General features: G+C 48.0%; 1 long non-coding RNA gene across 1 annotated transcript; it reads left to right on the top strand.

The window, feature by feature from the left end:
- Positions 1–105: 105 nt before the first annotated feature.
- On the top strand, positions 106–24,750 carry LOC311586145. The gene is made up of 4 exons (XR_014775458.1): positions 106–316; positions 754–890; positions 20,935–20,999; positions 21,125–24,750. It is a non-coding gene; the product is annotated as an uncharacterized lncRNA (long non-coding RNA).
- Positions 24,751–26,026: the final 1,276 nt, after the last annotated feature.

The following is a 26,026-nucleotide window of genomic DNA, read 5'->3' as shown; positions in this document are numbered from 1 at the left end:
GAGCCTTCAGGCACGCATGCGTGCGGCCTTCCCCGCCCCCTTTTTCTCCCCGCCCCACCCCGGGAGAATGGGGCGGGGGGAGCGGAGCTGGCCCGCCTCGCGCGTGCGCACGCGCGCCTTTCCCGGCCCCCGCCCCCCGCCCCCGGAGGCGTCTGGGTGTGCGGAGAGCGCGCGCGCGGCTCGGAGGCGCACCTGTGAGGTGTCCCCAAAGGGGGAGAGGGAGAGAGAGGGGGCCGGTGGGCGCGCGGAGTCCGCGGCCTAGACGCGCTCCTCAGCCACGCTCGGGAGTGAGTTGGACCGGCTGACGGTAGAGAGTGTATGTCTTTTTTTTTTTTTTTTTTTTTTTTTAAGGACGGGGCGTGGGCCGACAAGCGGGCTCGGGGGCGAAAGGCGGTGGAGTCCCGGGAAAACAACCCCATCGCTCAGCCGGGCCTGGGCCGCGAGCAATGGCGGGGGAGAGGAGGTCAGCTCGACGGCCGCTGCGGGCGGCGCTGGCCCGGCTCCGGCCGGGATGAGATTAGAGAGGCTCCGCGAGAGCTGGACTCCCGGGCCGGGCCCCCATTGTTGTCCGGGCCGAGGCGGGCGGGAGCGCAGCAGCCCTGGGAGCCGAGGGCCGCGCCCTGGAGCGGATCCAGGCGGGTCCCGGGAGGGCGGTAATGGCCGCGCGCGCGGGCCGGGGGCACGGGGCGCGCCGAGGGGTGGGCACGGGTGCGGAGCGGTCCGCTGCATGGCTCCGTGTCGTGTCCTCTGCAGCACCGCACAGTCCCCTGCCGAGGCCGCCCGGCATCCCTCCTAGGTGATGAGGACCTCCCCGCGCCCCCAGCGCGCCTTGGCTGCTTCGGCCGGACGTCTCCATTGTCTGACCACCGTCTGGGCCCGGCTCTCCGCAGGTAAGCCGGCCAGTAGCGCGCGCTGCTCCCCTGTCGCCGCTGAGCTCCCGCCCCCACCCCAAGCGCCCCACTCCGTCCCGGGCCTTCTCCCCCCGCCCCCCCTTCAGATGCGCCGTCCGCTGCTCCAGCCAGGTCGCTCTCCGGGAACTCGGCTTCTTTGTGAGACCTTCCTGGCCGAACTCTGGGGCAAGTCGGTGTCCGGGATGCGGTGGCCTGGTCGGGAGTTTTAGAGTGTGCCCATTGCAACAAAGGAGCCCCAGAATCGGAAGTCATATCCCCAAGCCTGTGCCTCCTTGCCAGGGACAGTGTGTGCCCTTTAAACCTTGTATTGTTTTAAAGGGGTGGGACTCTTTTAGAGGGGGTGGGGGGGGCCCTCTACTTACTATTCAGTAGGCGTGTCTGTTTCCCAGAGCAGAAAAGTAGTGACCTCCGTGTCCCACTTACAGGTTAAGATTTAGAAATTAATCGTAGGTGAAATGTAGAAAGATATTTTCTTAGAAAGGTGAAACTCGGTCATAGAAGACAAGTCATCATCCATCTCTATGGATAACTATTCGGCAGGTGGTGTGTATCCTAGATCGTTTAGAAATGATTTTATATAAAGGGCTTTACATCCTCTTGAGTACTAACTATTTGTGCATTTTTCCGTTTTAACATATAGTGCTTTACTCAATTTTCAGAACTGTGGCCTGGTGGTTTAAAGTTTGGGTCTATCACTGTTTAACCATGTCCTACAGTGATGGCAATGGAAGTTAGAAAATTGAAAGAACAGCTTTTTAAAAACAAAACCGAAAAAGCCTGATGGAAGTTGTGTGGTAAGGTGGGATTTTATTGGAGGAGGAAGCCACAGAGCCATGCTAATGGTAGAAAGGAAACATTTATGATGGAGGTTCCTCAGGAGTTTTCTTACACAGGCAGTTCAGTTCTCCCTGAGTAGCTGCAGACTGTTTGCCGTGACCTTGAGAGGGCCACTTAGAGCCTCAGTTTCTTTAAAGGTCTGTCTACTGCACAGACCTCACTGAAGCCCTGTGAAAGCTGGACCATGTAAAGCAATAAGCAGGCTATCTTGTTAGTCTGGGCAAGCCAAAAACCCACCAACTGGCTATGCAGTTTGCATACTTTTTTCATCAAATGAGCATATGGTAGATTACTTAGGATAGTCAACCTTGAAGCTTACAAGTTTTTGGTCCTGTTACAATTTTGTTTTCATTTTTTAAATATATTTTATTAGTTTATTCATATTACATCTCAATTTTTATCCCATCCTTTGTATCCTCCCATTCCTCCCTCCCTCCTTCCCCGTACTCCCTTCCTCTATGACTGTGACTGAGGGGGACTTCTTCCCTCTTTGTTACAATTAATTTTTGTGAAATACAACACTGTGTTTCTAATGAATATTTTTAGAAGTCACATTCTTCCTAATGTTTTTCCATTTCTTTAAAAAAAAAAAAAAGGTACAGTCAGGTGAAGTGGTGCACACCTGTACCCCCAACACTTCTCTGGGAGACAAAGGCAAGAGGATCTCTGAGTTCAAGGCCAGCCTGGTCTACAAAGCAAGTCCAGGACAGCCAAGGCTACACAGAAACTCTGTCTTGAAAAACCAAAAAAAAAAAAAGGCAGCAGCAGCACATTCATTAGTTTACTGGGTTGGAGTGTCTTCAATCTGCTTAGCTAAAGATCTTACTTCACCATTTCAACAGGCTTGTTTCCTCCTGTTGTGTATTCTCTATATGCTTTCCCAAGGTTCCAGAAGAGTCAGGCAACCTCTTAGTCCTTTCAGGAAAAGGGATTCCTACTGAGTTTGTAGGTGTGTCAGAAAGTGTTACCAGCTGAGGCGGTGATGAAACGGGGTGACATTTTAAAGTTCAGTTGGCACCTTTTAGTTGTGCATTTTGTTTTTTCATTCAGATGCATGTAAGTGCCTGTGGCATGTCAAGTAAACCAATTTGTCCTTGTTTTCTTGAGTTTATGGTCTGTAGAGGGAAAAGATGAGGGAGTAATCCAGAACTGCACATCTAGTCATAGGCGAGGCTATCTGCTAAAGACATTAAGTAGCACCTGCTGTAAAAGAGCAGAGGGACACCACGTGGGAAGGCCTTAAAGGGAGGGAAGGTTGTGCTCATTATGGGAGCTAAGGCACCGCTGGATGCTGGTTAAGGGAGAGTGTAACCTGGCAGGTGGCCACCTGTGTATGGTCTTTACTTGCAAGGCAGGTTAGAAATGTGGTTTTTAAACAACCTCTCCAGTTGCTACATGCAGAATATGGGGTGTGAGGTAGAGGGTTGAAGTGGGAAGGCCATACTGGCCATTTTTTAAGACCCAATTTTTTTCCTTTTAAAAGAGGACGCCTTTAATCCCAGCACTGGGGAGGCAGAGGCAGATGGATCGCTGTGAGTTCAAGGCCAACTTGGTCTACAGAGTGAGTCCAGGACAGTCAAGGCTACACAGAGAAACCCTGTCTTGAAAAACCAACCAAACACACAGAAAAAGAGATGGGACTTTCCCTCAACTCAGGACCTTCCAAATGCCAGGCATGTTCCCTGAATTTATGTTCCAAACAAAAAAGGCACTTTAAAACACATGCACGCCAGGCGGTGGTGGTGCACGCCTTTAATCCCAGCACTCAGGAGGCAGGGGCAGGTGGATCCCTGTGAGTTTGAGGCCAGCATGGTCTGCAAAGCAAGTCCAGGACAGCCAAGGCTACACAGAGGAGAACCCTGTCTCAAAAAACCAAACAACAACAACAAACAAACCAACACATACACATATTTTTCCAGAGGGCGTAGGTTCAGTTCCCAGAGCCCACATGGCAGCTCATAACTGTGATTCCATTCTGCCCCCTAGGGCACCAGGAATGCACATGGTACATAAACAATACATGCAGGTAAAACACTGGCATATATAAAATAAAATGTAGAGCTGTTCAAATTTCATCAGTGATGCTGTGTAGAAAACATTATTTAAAAACACTAGACTAAGCAAGTGGACACATTTGCTGAAGCCCTGACAGCAGCTTCAGGGGCATCAGTGTTGGTGAAGCTCTGGCAGATCAGGGGCTGGAGACAGCAGAGGGAAGCTTGGTGTCTCTGTATCGGGGCATAGAGTGTTGGCTTTGGAAAGAAGTAGCCTGGATAGGCGCTGGATACACTATTGAACAAAGACACAGCGTTATTCTATTTTTATAAGATGCAAAACAAACTAATTATGTGTTTGAATAAAAACAGAAAAACATGTAGCAGAGCCCATGGAAACCATGATTACTTCTGCAGGGAAACACAGGGAGCCAGTGTGCACTTGCTTTTTCTGATGTCTGTCTGAGCATTAACTTGTAGTGAAGAGGCTGTAAGTTCTGTCATTTGGCAGACAGACTGCTGTGTTCAGTCCTTATGGGGTGCAGCCCCAGGGGTGCGTTCTTATGTAACATTGGCCACACTGATCAAGCCCCATAGTACTTGTGTTTCCTGACATGGGAACCATTAAAGAAATGGTTTTAAATAGAGTAAAAGTCTTTTGAGACAGGGTTTCTCTGTGTAGCCTTGGCTGTCCTGGACTTGCTCTGTAGAGCAGGCTGGCCTCGAACTCACAGCGATCCGCCTGCCTCTGCCTCCCGAGTGCTGTAATTAAAGGCGTGCACCACCACGCCCAGCTTAGAGTAAAAGTCTTTATACACAAAATACGTACAGTGATCATCTTAAGGGTTAGTTGGAGAATGGCGATGATGCATTCACTAATGCTGCCACTTAAAATGTATACCAAGGAAATACATTAAAATGCTTATGACTGCTAAATAGAGGAAAACCAGGGCAAAAAATTGTGGACTTTGGGTATTACAATTTTGAACTACTTAATCTGTCCTTTTATAGTTACAAAAATTGTATTTAAAATGGAACATTCAGTTTTGCAAATTATATATTGGGAACCGGGTGTGGTGGCGCACGCCTTTAATCCCAACACTTGGGAGGCAGAGGCAGGTGGATTGCTGTGAGTTTGAGGCCAGCCTGGTCTACAAAGCGAGTTCAGGACAGCCAAGGCTACACAGAGAAACCATGTCTCAAAAAAAAAAAAACCCAAATTATATTATATTATATTGTTAGCTACATAATAAAATGATGTGCAATTCTTTTATTTATTCATTTATTTTGAAGCAGAGTCTCTGTGTAGCTCAGGTTGTCCTGGAACTCACTCTAGACCAGACTGGCCTTGAACTCAATGAAATCCTCCTGCTGGGATCAAAGGCCTGCGCCTCTACACCCTGTTACATGTTCTTTAAAAGCCGTAGACATTTGGAAATTTGCAATGCAAGTGGATGAGACTCATTGAGAAATTATAAGCAGAGTAGGAACAACCTAATGTTTTAGAAATGTTATATTACAGTGGGGGAGGGAGGGAGGGAGGCTTTGGGAAGAAATATGGCTGAAGTAAAAGATACGGTTAGAGAAACCTGACCAGGTAGGGGATACAGGGCTTGGTAGATGAGACAGGTGGTGCCTGGGTTTCTGCCTTGGACATAATAAGGCATAGAGAGACTCAATTAGCAAGACAGGTGCTATAATGAGATTTGGCCTTGGACCCAGAGTTTGAGGGACTTGTAAACAGGTTGAATAGTTTCTTGGGGAGTTTTTGGAAGTGTTTTTTGCTCTCTGAAGTGCAGTGTGCAGCTCTGTCATTGAAGTAGTTTCTCTGTAGCAATTTGTTCTTGGGAATTGTTTAAGCCGGGGCATGTCTGTACTCTTAGCCTGCACTGTTGGTGTCAGATGGAATTATTGCAGATGGCCTGCCCCTGGCTTCAGGTGGTATTTGAGTAGTCTGGGTTTGCTTTGCCTATTAGTGGTCCTGTTTTTGTCTCTGTGACAGAGCAGTGTGTCAGCGTGCTTTCTGTAATGCCGATGGACTTGTATGGAGGGGACAACATAGGCACTTTGGCTCTGCTTCCATGGGGCTTGCCTGCTGGGCCCCCTATAGGACAGATGGGAGTTTCGGAGTTTGTCACTTTCTTTAAAGATCACATGTATAAGAGCAAGTGAGCCCATGTGGAGGACAGTGAGAACATACTGGGCCAGAGCTAGGTGTGTATGTCCCAGAGGACACGGCCTCTGTCTGCAAAGATAACCAAAAAGTTTCTAGGAGAGGAAGCATGGTGTCACCAGAGAGAGTGTGTAAGACTGTTGACCTGAGGGGCTTTAGGAGTGCAGCACGAAACTGAGCTTGTTTCCTGGCCTTTTCCTAGAATGGCCACAGTGGAAGATGATTCTGAGTTTCTCCCCAGCTAACCTCATAGCTACTGTTTTGCTGTGCAGCTGTGGATTCTTTGGATAGCACCAATGGCTCAGCTCAGTGCTGTCCCACTTCTGTTACAGAGTAAAGTCCTTGAATGTATGAGAATCTGGCTCAGTGTCTGGAGATGCTCAAAGGTCTCTGGAATTGGAAGTTAGGAAATTTCAGGAGTGAGGGGTGATACAAACGCTCTGGAGATGTGATAAAGGGAGCAGAGTAAGACAGTGTGTGTTAGGTTGATGCTCATGAGCCTCTGTTTAAAGAAAGTTCTCAAGTCTGTTGGGAGGGGGCATGAAAAAGGAGTGCTTTTTTTTTTTTTTTTGGCTTTTTGTCTTAATGGTTTCGGTCTTTTGGGAGAGCTGTGAGGAGGGTGTGTATGGGAAAAGCAGCCTCAGATATCTCAGGTTGGCCTTGAACTCACTAAGTAGGTAAAAATGGTGTGTGCTGCTATACCTGGTTCTGTATAGTGCTGGGAACGGATGGACTTTGTGCATGCTAGCTGAGTACTCGGCCAAATGAGCTACACACCCAGCCCTGGAAGAAGAGGTTTTTAAACAAGTAAAATTTACTTTCAGAGGTGCCAGAAGGGTTCTGGGCTGCCTGTGTGTGCTGTTGCTTCTGCATCTGCTTCTCCCTGGCGCATGCGGCATCTCCTCGGTCTTCCAGGCCTCGTTTACTTTTCATAGCTCTGCAAGTTCACAAAATAACAACGTATTTCCACATTTAAAATAAGATGCAGAAGAGCATGTTCCATGGTATTGTGGCAGCTTATGAGAAAGCCATGGTAGCCAGACAGAACTCTGTCCGTAGACTACGTATCGCCATGAGTTCACAGTGGACCAATGAAAAGAATCAGCAGCCTTTCTTCTGCAGAGCCAGTGCTGGTTGTCTCTAGCTTTCCAGATCACCTTCATACTTCTGCTTTAACATGTGGGGCTGGTGTGGAACATTTCAGAGGCAACACTGCCCTTGCTGTCAGGTTAATCTTCCAGGTAACATACTGTTCTGTGTCTCGACCTTGTGATAGAACTGGGTGCTAAGCCTCAGGTGGAACACAGAAACGTGCACAAAAGAGTGCATATTCCCAAGGTGTTTGGCAGCCAGTTATGGGCTTGTGGACGGCCAGGTATCCCTGAGCTGGTTTTAGAGTGCCCCCTGGAGGTACTGAAATGCATTTACCTTTTTTTCCTCCCTTTCCTTTCTGTTCCGTTGCCTTTTTTTGGTAGCAACCAATTGACAATCAGGTTGAAGCTGACCAGCATGTGAGTTGGAAATAGACGTGGACTTGAAATGGAGTTACAGCGGCCTTTTAGGCCAGCTGAGGACGGAGGAGTGTCTGCAGCCGGGAAGAATGCTGGGTGGTAGCAGAGGAGTATGGCCCTGGAGCCTGTGAGAGAAAGAAGTGAACCCACGTTACCGGGGGACAGGGCATGGAAGGCAAGGCAGGTTGACTTGGGCGTCTGGCAACTAGAGGAGGTGGGACAGGGAAAGTGTGGCTTTTCTTTAATGGTTGGTAAATGCTGAAGAAGAGAAGCCAAGCGACGGTGGAAGAGGTGGAGTGGGTGCAAGGTCAGTTCTTGACTGCATTACCTTTTACTGCACTGAAAAGCAGTGGGGTCAGAGCAGACCTTCAGGAGCACTGTATTTAGGAAGAGGGTAGAGGAAATGACGGCACTGGACAGGGAAGGCAGATGTTGAGGGTTGGGAGCCACGGATGTATAGAATGAGGAGGCACAGGAGGAAGACTATCTAACAGTGCTTTGCAGACACCGTGGAGCAGGCTGGTCAGCAGAGTGTGGCGCTACAGCACTTCACTTAGAGACACTGGAGGCGGTGCCGGCTGCCAGGCTGGGAGCGGCCACAGGACAGCTGGGAACTTCTTTGTACCTGTACACTTTGTGCTGTCTATAGTGATGGTTGCCACTTCTTAAAATTACAGTTGTCTTTACTTTGTGTGCACGCGTTCACTGCGTGGGGTACACAGCTCCATTCTCCCTTTACTTTGTGTGCACGCGTTCACTGCGTGGGGTATACAGCTCCATTCTCCCTTTCTACCCTGAAGGTCCTGGGGGTCAAACTCAGGCCACTGAGTCCCTGTGAAGCCCCTGCCCATTTGCTCTTACTGACCAAATAAAGACTGGTCCCGGCTCCTTGTGATAGTTGGCAGAGTTCTTGAGTAGGAAAGAGCAGATAAGACCAAGTTTTGACAATTATTTGGGCAGGTGCCAAAAATTAAAGACATCCTTTCAGCATATAGAATCATATCTCTTTTTGTGGAAATAAGGGGGTGGTTGGTAGAAGGAGCAGAGCTAGCTTCCTGACGTCAGAGGTACCACCAACAGTATATGATGGTGACCGGGGTGGGGCTTTGCGTGGCAGCAGGCTGTGAGGTGTGTTGTCTACAGCAGCCCAGTAGGCAGAGACCATCCTGGCTGTAGACATGCTCCCCTGCACTGAACTGGTGTGCGGGTCTCTGGAGGCCGTCTTAGTTACTTTTCTCATTGCGGTAGTGACCAAATACAAGAAGAAAGTCAAGTGAAGAGTTTATTTTGGCGCACAGTTTTAAAAAGGATCCATTCCGTCAGTGAAGAGCTGAGGACACCTAATGGCACTTCAAGCAGACAGGAAGCACAGCTGCACTACTCAGCCTCAAAGCCTGTACCTAGTGACCCACTGCTCCTGCCAGACTCCACCCTTCTAAAGAGTCTCCAGTTTTCCAAAACAACCTTAGCAGCTGTGGACGGAGCAGAGAGGGACGCCTGACATTCAGACCCCAGCATAGGTCTTCACTGTGTTCAGCCAGCCTTCAGAACTCATGCTCCCACCACTGGTCAAGGGTCTGTGCAGTCCCTTTGTTTTCATCATTCTCTTCCTCTTCCTCCTCTTCGTTGTTATTGTTGCTGTTGGGGTTTCTCTGTGTAGCCTTGGCTGTTGTGGATGCATTGTCTAATTGATGGGTTCTCCTTCCTCTTGACTGGTTTGCTGTGGTCTATTGGACCCTCTGCAGCACTTACGTACTTAGTAATTTTCCAGGCTCTTCTTTCAAACTGAGCACTGCATTCTCTCAGGATTGTTTATAATCCTGAGAGACAGGGAAGAACTGGTTTTTGGTGCTTTTGATACTGTTGCAGGCATTGTCTGTCTTAGGTCACAGTTAAGGCATGGAGTCAGATGGCTGAGAGGCACTATGACTGGTGTGCTCAGTAAGAACCGTATCAGAACTATATGTAACTATGTGTGACTCCTCCCTGTATGTCCCCCATAGCGCGTTCCACAGGCCCTTCTATCTACAGAGAAGTTGGTGAAAAACTGTGCCTGATGTGCTGAAGATATTTTCTGTTTGCTTTGATAGTGTAAAGCCCTAACAGTCTAACAGTGCTGTGGCCACTTTCATCAGCAGTGTGACCTCCTGCTGCTTTCTCTGTTAAGTCACAGAGCAGTTTAGCATCATCCCAACTGCACAACTTACAGGGTGAGTTTCATGTCCTATCTGAGTAAAAACATGGCAGAAAGTTGATGCAGAACAGTCCCATGCCTAAAATTAGACCTGAGATAGATGTTTGCCCAAACGGCGGGCGAGGGGGCCGGTGAGGGGAGGCTGTTGAGTGCAGCAGTGACAATAGCTGTGGATCCTTGTGTGTTGAAACAACCCTCCAGACTGCTAGCATTACTGTAAGTGCCCAGGCATCCTTTATTTCATCCTGTTAGGACCTTTTGGATCTAGGGCCTTCCTTCATTGTGATTCTTCTCTTATGCTTCAAAGGAAGGTTACCCAACAGGGATGATAAAATCATCTTCCCTCTGTCTGGCTTGAGTTTATCTTCAATACTCCTCTTGCCTGAAGCATCAGTGAAAAACATCACTGCCTTTTCTCTCCCTGGGCTTCCTGCCAGCTGAGTCAGCTATCCAGCACCTATGACCTCCATCTCAGTTGCATGTAGTTCCTCACAAGAGGATCACTATGGAATTGAGGAAAGTTGCACAGCCTGCCTGCCTTTTATTCCCCATAGTTTCTTGAGTATTCACTTTTCTTCTTTGCTTTTTCATGTCTTGAGTCCTTGAGTCCTGCTTACACAAGCCCCCAGTATGACTGGTCTGTCCTGTCTTGTGAGTTCAGATTCCCATTTATAGTACCCAGTTCTTCAAAACACTTACACTTCCCACCTCTCCATAACGTAAACCTAGTGCTTGTGCCCCCTCTCTGTCTAGCAGGGGCCTAAGACTTCTGTAGCTTTGCAACCACTAGTGGCCCTGGCTCTGCTTCTGCCTCTTCTGCAGTGTCTTGAAGGGCTCCTGTCACTGTGGTCAGTTTCCCCATTTGTCCAAGCTAGAGAATCTCCTTGGAGTATTTTAGTTTTAAGATTTAAGTGCCTTTTGCAGGTAAGCCCCTGTGCATCTCGCCGTGCACCAGCCCTAAGTTTTGCTTACCCCATTTTGTTTTAGGTCAGGGTGCTCACCGTCTGGGCTCTTTTGGGGTGGGTGGGAGATGGGTTTCTCTGTGTAGCCTTGGCTGTCCTGAACTCGCTTTGTAGACCAGGCTGGCCTCGAACTCACAGCGATTCACCTGCCTCTGCCTCCCAAGTGCTGGGATTAAAGGTGTGCGCCACCACTCCCGGCTCTGTCTGGCTTTTTATTGGGGGACATCGACTGTGCTCCAAGTGACAACAGGCTCCCTTATACATGTTCACCTCTACTTGTTAAGCAGTGCAACTAAGGAGTTATGACCCAGATATAGCAATAGCCTGTGCTAGGGTCCCTTGGTCACGTGATTCATGGAGGCAGTAGAGAAATGGATATGGAAGGTTGCTGAAGGAGGTCGCTTTCTACTTTGCTAAAGACAGTCTGTCTCCCTGGAGCTGGCTAGTGTGGGCCTGTACTATTCTTAAGCCTTTCTTCTGCTTTCCCTGATGGTGACTGAGCTTTCCAGCCTGTTATCCTAGGGCTTGAGCTAGTTGCAAGTGAGTCCTGTCGAGAAAGGGCACACATCTGGCCTACTCCCTCATCCTTTCCTTTTACTTCCCACCCCCCTGTAGTGTGGATGGGGCACACCACTCTAGCATAGTCTCCTTACCCTTGCTGGGCCTTCTTGCCGTGCCCTAAGGGGTTTCTGTTTCATTGGTTTCCCAGTGTGTTCTTCCTTCATGAGGGCAGAGTGAGTACCTTACCTCTCTAAATGGGTGGGTGGGTGAGGTTGCACCTGGCGTGTCCCTAGCAGCTTTCTTCATTCTGGCCAGCTTTCAAGCTGAAGCTGATAGGGTCAAGTTACCAGTGGCTACATAGCTAATTGGTATGGTAACAAAGATTTGAACTTGGGTCTTTGCCCTCCAAGTTATTGCGGTGCTATCCCATGAAGCCATCCCCCAAAGACCGTCATTTGTCCATTACACTGCTGTTTCTGTGGATGGTCTTGAATAGTGAGGACAGTAGTAGTGGAGTCAAGTCTGTCAACCATAAGTAGAAACCTACAAGGAGCAGGGAGGGGTGGGAGAGCGACAAGGCTTTGGCTTTGGGCAGAGGAGGAGCCTTCATTACTGGAGATGAACTCATAGTCTTCAGAAGCCTTTGCCCATGAAGTAACACATTTGGCAGGCACCAGACTCTCTCATGCACTAATTAAAGTATGGGAAATAAATATTTATTTAGCCTCAGTTGTATTCTGAGCACTCTGATAGGCACTTTCTCATTTGTTCCTTTCCGTAATTATCCCAGCCAGTCACTGGAGATGCTAATATCCTACCATGCAGATAGCCTGAGATCAGCCAGGATCACACAGCAGGTGGCAGTGCCTGGGCCTCCACCCAGCTGTGCCAGCCTCTAGGTCATTTCAGCAAGAAGATTTTGCTGAAGAAGCTATACATAACGTACTCAGGGCTCTCCACCATGTTGTTAGCACATGCACTCACTCATCCTTACTCAGAAGAGAACTTGGCCTCATTCCCTTTATAAATTTCTGTCTTCTTGACCCAATTTCATAGTCTCTGTGGAAAATTCTAGTTAAAAAATTAAGCGACCCTTTCTGTCTTTTTTTCTGTGTTGGGCTGAGGCCTCTAAAGTTGTAGCACCCTCAGGACAGAGTTGAAGGTACCTCTTTCTATACCTCTAAAAACCCATGGCCCAGGTACACTTCATTCTGTTGTGACCGGAACCAGGGAACCTAGACGTGGAGGTGTCTAGGGCATGAAGGAAGAAAAAGGAGAGATGAGGTTGCCTCTGCCAGAAGACCCTGTAGTGAGCCTCAGTCCATGGTCTGCAGTCACACTGGATGACTATAGCCTTTCCCAGTCATTGGTGGCAGATTCAGATAATAAGGCAGAAAGAATGGCATCAGATATTCTGTTAACAGAGGAGCAAGGTTTTTACAGTTTGAAATAATTCCAAAAAAGGAGAAACATAGAATTTGCTTGATGTCACCAGTCTGGTTATAGAATCCCGCCCCCTTTGACAAGTCTAAGAAGCAGCCTGAAGGCGTTGGAAGCCCCTAGGGAAGTATCGGATGTTACAGCAGAGGCAGGAGGGCACTCAGAATCCATCCAGGAGAAGCCATCTGCTAGGGGAGCATCTGGATCCTTATGACCCATTGCTGAGATGCTGCCCAGTGGCAGCCAGTCCAGAGGGAAGCCCTGTTCAAGGGCCCCTGCTCCGAGACTCCCATGTTCAGAAGTTTTCGGGACTATGGCCCATTAACATAAAAGATCCATAAAAAATAGACTCATGTATCCCTGGTACATGCTGGGACAATTCTGAGCTGGACTTTACCTAACTGAGACTATTTGGCTTCTAAGGCATATGGCTGAATGAAGATGAGCGAACTAGACCTCTTGGCTAGGACTGCTCCTTGGTGCTCAGCTTTCTGCAGCAGTGGTGTTGATGGGAGGAAGATTAATTGCCTGTCGTGTGCCAAGTCCTGGGGGAGTAGTGCTAGTTTGACGGGCTATTTTGTGGGGGAGATAGCACACAGGCCTCAGTACCAAATGGTCTTTTCATTGAACTTTGTGACAGACAGAGCCTTTAGGAACTTGGAATTGTGCTTCCTGATAGCTTTTGCGGGGGGGGGGGTGCTCCTTTATGACTTGGGTATCCATCATCCTTCAAGGTAGCAGCAAGGACCAAGGTTATTAAATTGCTCCCACTTAAAAGTTAGAACCTTTTAAAGTAGTAAATACTTGAGAATGATCTTAGAGGACCTGGGGGGGAGTTGTTCATTTGTTGTTGTTGCTGTTGTTGTTGTTTTCTTTATATTGAGGGCAGTGTGGTAGTGGGAATCACATAGCACGTACAGATGTCTGTGCTGCTGTTCACATGTTCCCAAGCCTCTTCCAGGGTGGGGTTTAGGCAGATCTCAGCCCTGAGTGTCTCTAGCCTCTTCAAACTTAGAAAAATTACTAGAGAGCCTTAAAGTTTTGTGGTTCCAGGCTTTGATGTCTCCCATAATAGAAGTGGAAATTAAAATTTTACAAGAATGTTAACTCAGAGCCAGTAAGATGGCTCAGCAAATAATGTCTTGCTTCAGTCTTGACCACTTGAGTTTGGTCCCCATGGTAAAAGGGGAGTACCAACTCCCATCTCTACATATGCACATGGTAAGCTTGCCGATACACATGTATCATTACATACAAAAATACATAAGTGCTAAGAAACCTTTTTAATATTTTATCACTGCTTAGAATGGAAAGGAAGGGCTGGAGAGGTGGCTCAGAGGTTAGGAGCACTGTCTGGTCTTCCAAAGGTCCTGAGTTCAATTCCCAGCAACCACATGGTGGCTCACAACCATTTATGATGAGATCTGGTGCCCTCTTCTGGCCTGCTGCCCCACGTGCAGGCAGAGCACTGTGTACTTAATAAATAAATCTTTAAAAAAAAAAAAAAAAGAATGGAAAGGAAGTCCTTGAGGAAGAGATGCACTTAGGAAAAGGAATGGAAACAAAGAGGAGAAGCTGTTCTCCATCGGTTCCTGTAGCTCCCCCGAGGTGACAGTAGCGAGGTTCCCTGTGTTTTCTAGGCCGACACACTGGTCACGTAGTGCTATTTGCTGTCCTAGTGCCTTTTCACAGGACCCTGGGATCAGATGAAGGTATGGTGTTATTCTGTCTCTAGCATTCGAGGAAGTTGGGTCTTGGGGATAACAATGCTAGGAAGTTGGAGAGCCGGAGCCCAGATTCCAAGGTGTCTGTTGAGTCTGAAGCACTGCCTGACCTCATTCTCCTTGGATAAGAAGTTCTGTCCGTGTATAGTGGAGGAAGAAGAGAAGAATGCCCTGAACAACGAAAAAGAAGACGTGAAGAGACCTCTTTTAAAATTTCAGAGCTGGGGTGCTCTCAAGAACAAGCTTGAACATTTGTGCAGAGCCTGCAGGTCCTGAGAAGGGCTTCGAGCTTCTCTGAGCTATCAAATTGGGGTTTTGCTTGTGGTTGACAGTGGGCACGTGGGTCAGATTTGTGGAGTAGAATTAGAGGGCTGGGGTGGGAAGAGTGTGCCTCACAAAGAGCATTGGCAGATGCCTCATCTGGGCCTACATAGACAGTGCACCTGGCCTAGGGCATTGCTGCTCATTCTTGGGTGCCTGAGACAAGGCTTGCTTGTGTGCTGTGGGTGTGGATATGGCAAGCTGCTTGTATTATGTCCGTGACATACAGATGCTTACTACTGACTGCTGTGGTGGTGAGCCTGTGCTACCCTGCTGCTACCAGTTACATGGCAATGGGAGCGCCTACTCACTGCTTGTGGAGCTTTGTTTCCTGGGGAAATGGAAGCAAAGAGTGAAAGTATTACAGTGGGAAGGGGAAATGAGAGCGCTTGTGAAGTGTCATCTCTTGGGAAAGTATGTAAATGAGATCAACAGCTGCTACTCCTTCAGGCGCTTAGGCAGGAGGGGAGTCTAACTTGTAGAGTGAGGCAGGCTTGGGAGAAGCATGGGTCATACATACATGACCCCACATCACTAACAAAGACAGTCATTGTGTGTACTGTCCCCAAATGGAACAGAGCTCCCAGTACTGTGCCATTTCCTTTAATAGTTTCTCAGGCTGCTATCACAAAGTGCTGTGGACAGATTTTTGTTCTCAACAGCGGCCATGAGGTGATGGTGGCCCTGTTCCTTCTGAAGCCCCAGGAAGCTGCCATTTTGTCTCCTCCCATGTCTGGCAGATCCTTTGCTATGCCTTTGCTCATGTACACGTCTCAGACTCTGCCTTGTCTCCACTTAACCTCTGTACCGATAAGGCTGCCAAACCTGGAGAGAGAGAGAAAAAAGAGGGCCCAGCTTTATCTATTAGTTCCTCATCTTAACCAGATAAGGACTACATCCCAGCCCAAATTTAAGTATGGGGTTAGAGAGGTGCCAGTGTGTACCCTTCCTTTCTTGATAGAGCTGACAGTGCTGGAAGAATGTGGATCCTTGGCCCTGCAGTTAGAGCCCAGGACATTCTGTTACTGAGCTATGGTTGAGCTACATAGGAGAGGGGCTTGGGACCAGAGTGGGTATTAGGAGTAAACCCATGTTGAGGGGTAGGGATGTCAAGAACAAGGCCCAGATGATTCTGGAAAATGACATTGGAGGTATGTTGAAGTGGAAGAGGATGTCCCCATCGCAGAATTCAGAGCAGCATGTACATGAGAAGTCACTGCTAGATCACATTTGCCTAACACACCCAGGATGTCCCATCTGTGTCACCTGCTACCAGGTTGCCCTTTGGTGCCTTTCTGTCTCATAGAGACACTAACTACCGCCTAGGGGTCTTCCAGTGAATTGGATTTCTTTGAAGCCTGGTTCCACATGGAGGGTGTGTCTCTTGCTGGTGGGAGCTCATGACTGAGGTCTTGCTTCTGTTCTACCTCCTGCTTTCCCACACTGAACATCTGCTTGATCTAGTCTTCCTGTGACTATCTTATCTAGGGATTTCATCTTGGAAGTGCTCACCCTCTGAGCTCCTAGGGGACTACCTCTCCCAGAACCTGCTCAAAGGATTCTGGGACTGGCATGTGTGCTGCAGTCCTCATACTCCCCAGAGGAGACCTAATGTCTGACCTAGTCAGGTGTCTATGGAACTCGGGCCTCTGCTGTTCTGTGTCTTAAGAGGTAATCCTCTCTTCTGGTAACAGCTCTCTTCTAGGCGGGCAGCTATGTTGGCTTTCTAGTATCACAGTCACTCATCAGCATGCCCTGGGGGAGCCAGGTTCGGGATCTTCCAGCACAGCCTTCCCGATCTCAAGGCTCTTGTGACTCATTGCACTTCCTCACCCATGTATCACACCTTTGTCGTCATCTTTCTTGGAGTCCTACCCAGCCACCATGACACCATCTGCAGCTGTCCGTGAGAAAGGTGATCTGATAGTTGTTTCCCTTGACAGTGTGAGGAATGGATTCTGAGAGACTCGGTAGAGAAATGGTCAGCATGTCCGTTTTTCATTTTCTTTTCCCAGAATCTGTGCCTGATGCTATGGATGGCTGAGTACATATCATGCACTTTGGGTAGAGTGAGGTATGGTGGACATGTCAACAGGCCTGGCCTAGCAAGGCTACCCTCCCTCAATGCTTTATAGGCATTCTGCCTAGAGTTGGGTTACCACTACTTCATAGCAGCCCTCAGCCAGAGAGCTGCAGAAAGCTTGCGGTGCTTTTAGGTTCCTTAAAAGGGTTATTTTTACTTGACTTAGGAGTAATAGGGTCATTTTCTTCAAAGCACTGCAGATGTTTCTGAATAGTCCCATTTCGGATACCCACAAGGGAGTGGTGTTGGTGTGGACCTTAGGCAGAATTACTACCTTTTACTTGCAGAAGGAGAAAGACTACGGGGGGGGGGGGGGCGGGGGGGGAGAACACATCTGCATACACCCTCTGCCTGAGAAGTCATCATTCTCTGGACATCTGGTGCAGAAGAGGCTGGCTACAGGTCAGAGAGGGTACATGTAGACATGCCTGCCTAGTGTGGGGTGCTGTAGCTGGGTTGCATGGATTACTCAGCTGAATCGTGAGAGTGCTGTTGTGTGTCTTTCTCCGGGCTTAACAACTCTTTATTTCAGTAGTTGTGTATGCAGAGGCCTCAGGCTTTTTATGAAAATTCAAATGAATTTCAAAGTAAAGAAAGGAACAAATGAAGCCCTAGGAACTCATCACTACAGGGCTTGAACCTGTGTCTCCTGCCACGCGTTCTTGTTTCTGGTCATTCCCAGAGCTAGAGCGTGGTTACCGATTGCTGTTGGTCTCAGCAGCCTGCACATGTGGACAGCCACCTTTTTCCAAACAAAGCAGAGCCTTCCAGTGTCAGCTCCTCTTCAAGGCCATTTGCATTCTCTCAATTTGTAAAATAGATGCAAAACCGTGTTGGGATCTGTACACCAGGTCTGTTGCTGAGGGAAGACTGTGTAAACCCCTTTCTTTTTATTCCATTCAGCATATGTTCCTCACTCAGTCTCTCATCAGTAGTGCTGGGGAGAGGGCAACACATCATTTCCCCACCCTTGTTCCATCAGCCCCCCTGCACACATCTTCCAATGGTCTTTTGGGAGTTACCTGGATGCCGTTCTGCTAACCTCACCTAGCTAGCCAGGCTGGGCAAGTTCAGCTGCTGAGTTCCTGGTTTCTGGTTTTCTCTCAGCCAATGGGGACAGCTCCATGCCTGTGTAGAAGTCCAGACCTCAGCCTCTTCCACAGTGGTTGGCTGAAGTTGGAAGCTGTGTGTATGGCTGCAGCTGTCCAGGAACTCAACTGGGGTCCCCTCTGCCCAGGTGTCCACACAGCACAGTTACAGCATACCATCCTCTGGTGCCACCTCAGAGAACTGGCATCCAGTGTTGGTGCCTACGTTCTCCTGGGCCCTACCCCACAGTGTGCCAACTCACCAGCTTCTGCTCTGTGCCCCTTTGCTCTGCATTACTGGGTGGACATTATGGACCAGTGTGGAGGAATCCCTGAGAAATTCAAGAGCTCATTTCCCCACCCCACCCCACAACAAACTTAAACTTTCTGGTCAGCTATGCATGTACCAGGGGATGTTACATGGAGGAAACTGTGTTTCCAATACCCCTACTAGCCCTCCTTCCCCAGCCTGGCATCTGAACTTTTTTCCAAGCAGAGGGGCTGTCGCTCAAATTCTGCCTCAGCCTAGGTCTCAGTCAGAGTGGAGTGTCTGTGCTTGCTCTATTCCTGCCTCCTGCGCTGAAGCGCATGCACTGTGGCGTGCTGGTGTAGTAGCAATACAAGCTTCAGCTGTTCCCCCGCCGCACATGTCCTACCAGCACAGCCCCCTCTGCAGTGCCACAGCCTAGAGCCGCTCCACTTGGTGTCCTTTTGTGGCATTTAAGATTGGTTTCTTGACTTCTTGCCTCACAGCACCAGGCCTCATTCCACCTGCACGTGAAGCCAATTTGAGCAGGCAATCACTCCAAGCAGGTGCTGCTAGGTATTGAAGATGAGGCATAAGGCCAAATCTTGAGCATTCTTGATCATTCGAAAAGCCATTAGGAACTGCAGGGTTCTGGAGCTCGCAGCTGCTCACTTGATAGCACATCACTAAGCCACACCTTTGTCTAAGGAAGTCTAATCTGTGGAGCTTTTTTATTTAGGCCTTTGAGTGGCAGCTACCTGGCACATTTTCTGAAGTTTCATTTGCTTTTTGTTTTGTTTTCCTAAAAATTGTGTTGGAGTTGGCCCAGAAGAAAGGCCAGTGACTTTTGTCCTCTGCTGTGGCTAACACAGCTCTCCTTGCCTTTCTCAGCTCTTCTGATGTAGCTTGTGCTTCTGGGTACAGGCTCACCTGGAGACTTGGGCCATTTGGGGTTTCATTAGTATCATGGCACCCCTGGGGGGTGATATCTTGGTCCTCAGCCATGTTTGCTGTGCAGAAGAACCTGGGTGGGGATGTTTTCTTGGCACTTCAACAAGATACACAGTGTTCCCAGCCTTTTCTGTACCCTGCATCCAGTGGCTTGAAAGGCTTGCCATTTGTACTTACTTTGCCTGCTTTTCTTTTTCCTTGCTTTGTTTCTGAAACACCATATCACCATGCCACTCCTGTGGGATTCAGGAGTAACTGCTTTACGTAATCCAGTGACATTTCCTTATAGGTACAGTACCCATGTGCCACCTGATACCCTCTTAGCTATTGATTTGTGCTAGGATCCAAAGGAAGACCTGCTATTATATGACAATCTAGCTGTCTTTAGTCCAGAGCCCCACGATCTGTGCCCTTGTCTTCAGGGATAAACAGGTTAACTACCTACACAACCTGGCCACACAGCCTCTGCCTGTTCTCTGGCAACTTCCCCAGAAGTTCCATTTGGCCTGGGTCAGTGGCCACTCCTAGAGGAAGCCCTTGATTTTTGCCATCTCTCTGTTGGTCACATGTGCCCTGTCTGTATGTGGAGCAATTGTTTGTGTCATTTTGGGGGCTGGAGAAATGGCTCCGTGGTTAAGTAATCTTGTTGCTCTCCTTGAGGACCAGATTCAGTTCCCAGCACCCACATGGGACAGCTCCCTGTCACTCTAGCTCCAGAGGATCTTGACACTTTTTCTAACCTCTATGGACACACACACATACACACATGCACATTTAAAGGAAAAAAAAAAAACCTTTTACACATCTGTTGTTTCATGGAGGCTTTTTGAGCGTTATAGAGATGGGTCAGTGGGTAAGCGCAGGTGCTGTGCAAGCACGAGGACTCGTTTGACTCTACAGAGCAGGATCAAGCTGAGCATGGGTGTCTGTAATCTTAGCACTCAACACACGGTGTGGGGGTGAAGGCAGGAGACTCCCTGGAAGCTCCAGACCAGCTACTCTGGCCGTACACAGTGACAAAACAAAAGACTGTCTCAGAGAAGGTGGGAGGTAAGGGCCAGCTCTTGAGGTTGTTCTCTGACTTCCATGTGTGCCATGTCAGGTGTGCACACCCACACATAAAGGGGAAAAAAAGCCTGCTGATGCCATTTTATCCACTAATTGGCGTATCACTTTATAAAGTACATGAGATAAGAAGATGCTGGCAGCCTTAGATGATTTCCAGTGAGTGATTTTGTTTCTTTTATCCTCTTCTTATCCTCATTCTATTTTTCTCCCTGTGGCCTAGAACTAAGGTAATGGCCAGTGTTTTCCCATCTGCTCTGGAAGTAGGCAGCTCTGGTGGGGTATGAGCAGAGGGGCTAAAGGATCATGGGAGTACTTAGAAAGTACTAACTGCCAAAGCATGGTAGGAAGCAACACGCCAGTTTCATTCTTCACAGTATTCACAGCCCAGTACAGGAGACAGATAAAGACCCAGGGAAAAAAAAGAAATAATTACAAGTTGTAGATGCTTTGAAGAAACCAAACAAGATTAAAGTTGAATCCTCCTCGGGCCTTTAGTCAGGGGAAAGAGCTGACACAACCACATGGAAGAGTGCCTCCAGCTCTGGAGCAGTGTGGGAAGGCCGTAAGGCAGGCTGCAGTTGTGCTGTGTAAGAACTGAAGAAAAAAGCCACCCGCAGAAAGCAGGGAAGACAGGCCATGCAGGGCCTCAGTACTCAGGATAAGGCTCCACTGCTGTTAGCATGCCAGGAAGACATTGAGGATGCTTCAGCCAGAGACTGTTTGACACCAACATGTTGTATCTTCCAAAGGAGAGATGGTTTTTCTTGTTCTTTGACAGGACAGCTACATTTGGAACTCACTTATGGTCTTGAGAGGAGTTCTTTTCTGTCAGATTCTCTCCCTGATGTTTATATAGTTGATGAGCTGCTGTAACTGATCATGTACTTGGCCTAGAACAGGAGCATGACATCTTCCAATTCTCTTCTCAGACCTGCAAATCTAAGAGACATCCCTCAGGAAGATGAGAGAGCTGCCTCTTCAGGATCAAGAAAAGGTAGGTGGGTGTGGGTGTGTGTTTGTGTGTTCCCCACTGTCCCATTTAAGTAACAATAATCCTGAGATCAGTGGGTATTTATGGACTGAAAGGACATTGCATGTTATTTCTTGTTTGTATTATAGAAAACCAGTATGCTACTGTAAAGAGTCCCCAGGAGCAAGACTGACTGTCCCTTCATGCTGGCAAGGTCTGCCATCTGATGGACAGGAGGCAGAGCGACGTTCTGACTCTTCTGAGAGTGCTACAGAGGCTCATCACCGGCTGGCACCTTCTGCCCTGGGCAGACAGATCACACCACATGGGCTTTGCCTTCTGAGCGAGAAGTAGAAGAGTACTGTGCATCAGAAAGACTCCAGGGGCTCAAAACCAAGGCTTACTGCTTCCTGTTTCTGGAATGTTGACCACTCAGGATCTAAAGGAAAGAAAGCTCTATGCTGATGAGCTGTGGGATTCATATGAAAGTCAGTGTGACTTTGTAATCAGAAAGCTCTGAGTGAGGAACACTATGCAGGAAGAAGCCTTCCACAGAAAGATAGGCAGGGAGAAGCTGAGGCTGACAGGAAGCTTGCCCAATAGAGCAAGCCTGAGATAGACTGCCAAGATGGCCAAATAAGAGGCTTTATGAAGTAGCAGTCCTGAAACTGAGAGTTGTAAGGACACTTTCTTCTTTAAGTCACGATACCAAATAGGAAAAAATGATTTACAAGTGCCCCATGTGCAGGGAATTTTTCTCTGAGAGAGCAGATCTTTTTATGCATCAGAAAATCCACACGGCAGAGAAACCCCATAAATGTGACAAGTGTGATAAGGGTTTCTTTCACATATCAGAACTTCATATTCATTGGCGAGACCACACAGGAGAGAAAGTCTATAAATGTGATGATTGTGGTAAGGATTTTAGCACGACAACAAAACTTAATAGACATAAGAAAATCCACACTGTGGAAAAGCCCTATAAATGTTATGAGTGTGGCAAAGCCTTCAACTGGAGCTCCCATCTTCAAATCCACATGAGAGTCCACACTGGGGAGAAGCCGTACGTCTGCAGTGAGTGTGGAAGGGGCTTCAGTAATAGTTCTAACCTTTGTATGCACCAGAGAGTCCACACTGGGGAGAAGCCCTTCAAATGTGAGGAGTGTGGGAAAGCCTTCAGGCATACCTCCAGCCTCTGCATGCATCAAAGAGTCCACACTGGAGAGAAGCCCTATAAATGCTATGAGTGTGGGAAGGCCTTTAGTCAGAGCTCCAGCCTCTGCATCCACCAGAGAGTGCACACAGGGGAGAAGCCCTATAGGTGTTGTGGGTGTGGGAAGGCCTTTAGTCAGAGTTCCAGCCTCTGCATCCACCAGAGAGTGCACACAGGGGAGAAACCTTTTAAGTGTGATGAGTGTGGCAAGGCCTTCAGTCAGAGTACAAGCCTTTGTATCCACCAGAGAGTACATACCAAGGAGAGAAACCATCTCAAAATATCAGTTATATAAAGATGTTCTGCTAAGAATTAAAAATCTTAAATCCGTAAGTGCCACTAGGAAGGAAACCCCAAAACCACCTACATTGACCCTGGGAGCATCTACAGCAGTCCCCAGAAAAACGTTCTTTCTGAGGAGGTGAAGTTGTGTTTTTCTGAACTCGAAATTCTTTGTATGTGCCCAAGATGGAGCATTGTGCCCCTGTCATGGGTATCGTGTTTCCTGGGACTCTGGCAGCATGCCTCAGCAGTTGAAACACTCCTCAAAGCCCTTGAGCCTTGCTCAGCCTGAGTCACCTTCTGTCTTTGCTGTGCCTCCAGCAACGCCAGACACTCCCTTTTGGGGCTCATGCTCCTTCCTCTGTTCAAGCCTACCTACCGGTCAGTGCATTTAAAGATGGACAGCTCCCGTGAAGGCCGAGTCCTGGTATTTCTGAGGTTGCCATCTGACTCAACCCTGACATAGCCTTCCATCTATTCTGTTATTTCTGAATCCACCTTACCTCATGTCCTCAGAGTACCTATAAACACTTACCCCTTCCTAGATGGCATTAAACTTCATTTTAGTTTAGGAAAGTCATGATATGCACTCACTCAGCCAATCAGGAATCACTGGCAGATGTACATGCCCTGAACCTTTTCTTTAGTTTGTGGACTCTGCTAATCACTGTGTCTCTAAGTTAGACTTAATTTTCTAGTGGCTGCGTCACATGCTTTAACTTGAATTTTTTTTTTTAAGTAGCTGAATGTATATATCAGGGAGGAAGAAGCAAGCAAACTGAGCTTGCCTGCTTCAAGAGGGACCCTCTCAGGCTCCTTTTGTAAGTGGTGGGGTTCCCCGCCAGCTGGGGAGGCCTTGAGAGGGCTGACGGGGAGTCGCGGAGGATGAATCTGTCATCTCAGGCAATAATGTGTAGGCATCATCATGAATCACATTACAGTTCTTTTAGGCATGAGTGTGTATTACTGGTCACCCTCCTCGTTCATTCACTGAGTATTTATTGAATGCCTCCTGGGTGTCGGACATGTACTGGGTGCTGGGAATGCCTCTGCATCATGAACTTCACCTCTGGAGGAGACGGATAAGCAAGTTAACACATAAGTAATGTAGTTCGCGGTAGTGAATAAGTGCTATGAGAAATAAACTAGGGTGGTATGTAGAGGGGGGTGGGGGGCCAGGTAGCAAGGGTCAGGAACTCTGCGCTAAGGGTGCTGGGGCCAGGTGAAGGGAGCAATGACAGTACACAGCACAGGTGCTACTGGCTCTGGGGACAAGATGCAGGAGCTGGAGGTAGTGTGTGGGGAGGGGAGGCACTGAGCCATGAGCTTAGCGGCTAGCATTTGGGCCTATTAGGTTTGTTTTGTTTCTACTGACTGATGGTTAAAACTCATGGAGGAACTCAAGGGATGTTGAGAAGACCAAAAGTCCCCAGTGACACCAACACAAAGCTCCCATTTCCGTTTCCTTCTCGTTCCTGTTCTCGGTCTCCCACACACAGTCCTTTGCTCAGGAAGTCTTTGGGGAACTAATGACTTGTAAGTCTGAAGTGGGTGACTGGCTTGGTGGCTTCTGCCAGCCATCTAAGGCTGGAGAAAAACTTCCCAGATGGCTAGAAATTTCTAGACTGCTTGAATTTTTTTTTTTTTTAATTTACATTTGTTGGTGATTGACTGGAAGAGGGCTTCATAGGAATACATAGTCAGTGGGTGGGGTTTGAGAATCTGTCACCATGTGTTTCAATGCAGACACCTTCAGGCAAGACTCTGGCCCACTGGTCACTGCCTTCCCCCCTCTCCACAGCAGCTGTTGGCTAACAAAGCCCCATCCAGGCCTCAGCCACCACAGCAATTTACTGTAGTGTCTTAACACTTCCATGTCACCAGTGCGTGGAGCATTAGAGAAGAGTCTAGACTTTTAGTTGATAGAGAGCCAGTTGAATTACATCAATAGAATTTTAGTTTAGGAAAAAAATGGTTTGATTTCTAGCTTTATTACTGTTAGGTATGTAAGCTTGGGCAAATCGCTAAGCTTCAGGTCTAGTTTTCTCACAGAATGAGGGCACTGGACTAAATGATTTCCCAATTTCCAGCTAGTCCTAGAGTTCTATATTTCTACATAGTTGAATTATTTTATCATGCTGTTGCTGGGGAATACAACTAACACTTTTGAAGCTACTAATTTTATGTCAAGCTTTAAAGTCCATAATTGTTATCTTCAGAAAATATTATTTGACCTACAGTATGTCTAAATCAATTTAATAAAATCACTTTATAACAGGGTGCCTTGTTTTCTGTATGGTGTATGAATTCAGTAGTCCTGGGGCTTGGGATTGGCTGTCATTTGTGCTGTAGAATATATTTTTACACAAAATTTAACCTTAAAATGTTGTTAGCAATCATATTTTTTGTGTGACCCATTTTGATCATTGCTATTGTCTGCCTGGACTCTTGGGCAATGTCTTCTGTGAGTCCATCCTTGTCTCTTCTGACTGGCACAGCCTTGGCAAGATGTCAAGCAGTGATTAAGAACCAAGGCCATAAGCCAGGCATGGTGGCGCACATCTTTAATCCCAGTACTTGGGAGGCAGAGCCACGCAGATCGCTGTGAGTTCGAGGCCAGCCTGATCTACAAAGCGAGTCCAGGGCAGCCAAGGGTACACAGAGAAACCCTGTCTCAAAAAACAAAACAAAACAAAAAAATCTAAGGCCACATGCACGGTCCATTGTGAAACAGCCACCAGCTCTGAGGAGACAACTCTCCATTCTGGTGACTGAGTTTGAAAGTAACAGCTACCCAGGCCCTCCCTCTCCCAAGGGAGCACTGTTGGCAAGTGATGATGGTGGGGCCCTTCAGGGTACAATGTCCTCAGGGAAGGACTTGGGGTCTATATATTAACAGGAGGCACCTAGTCTGCTCAGATGGTGTAGTTGAGGGAATGCAGAGGGGTATCCTGGCCTGCACATGTCGCCATCTTTACAGCCAGTGCTTCTCTAGTGTTTAAAACGACACACCCAGCTGCCTTTCTTCGCTGTTATCTTCAGAAGTTTGAAAAAATGAGTGGGAGGCAAGGATCAGAAGCAGAAGAAGTGCTCAGTGAATTCAGCCTGGGGAGATGCAAACAGCTGAGCCCACAGGGCAAGAGCCGAGCAGGTGCTGCAGCGTGTGCCATCCTTTGACAGTGACTTCATTGCTCTACCTGTAGAACAGCAGAAAGCTAGCAAGGCCAGAGATGTGCACAGGGCTTTGGTTCTTAGTACTACAGAAAACTGCTCCCCGAATACCCAACTCACCTAATGTTTAGTCTGTGTGTGGATGCACCAGTAAGGATGTGGCTGAAATTTCCATCTGGGCACAGGTATATAAAACTTGTTTTCAGAATAAGGTAACCACATTTGCATTCATTCTGTTATTTGGTGGGGAGAGGCTCAGGATTTCTCTGCATAACAGCCCTGGCTATCCTGGAGGACATAGATCAGGCTGACTTATTTCCGCCTGCTTCTGCCTAGGATTAAAGGAGGCATGCGCTACCGTTCTTGTCTCCTGACTGGTACACCC

The sequence above is a fragment of the Acomys minous genome (genome assembly GCF_964271855.1).
Source record: "Acomys minous genome assembly, chromosome: 16".
Taxonomy (NCBI): Eukaryota; Metazoa; Chordata; class Mammalia; order Rodentia; family Muridae; genus Acomys; species Acomys minous.
This window is presented reverse-complemented; position numbering and strand designations above follow the sequence as displayed.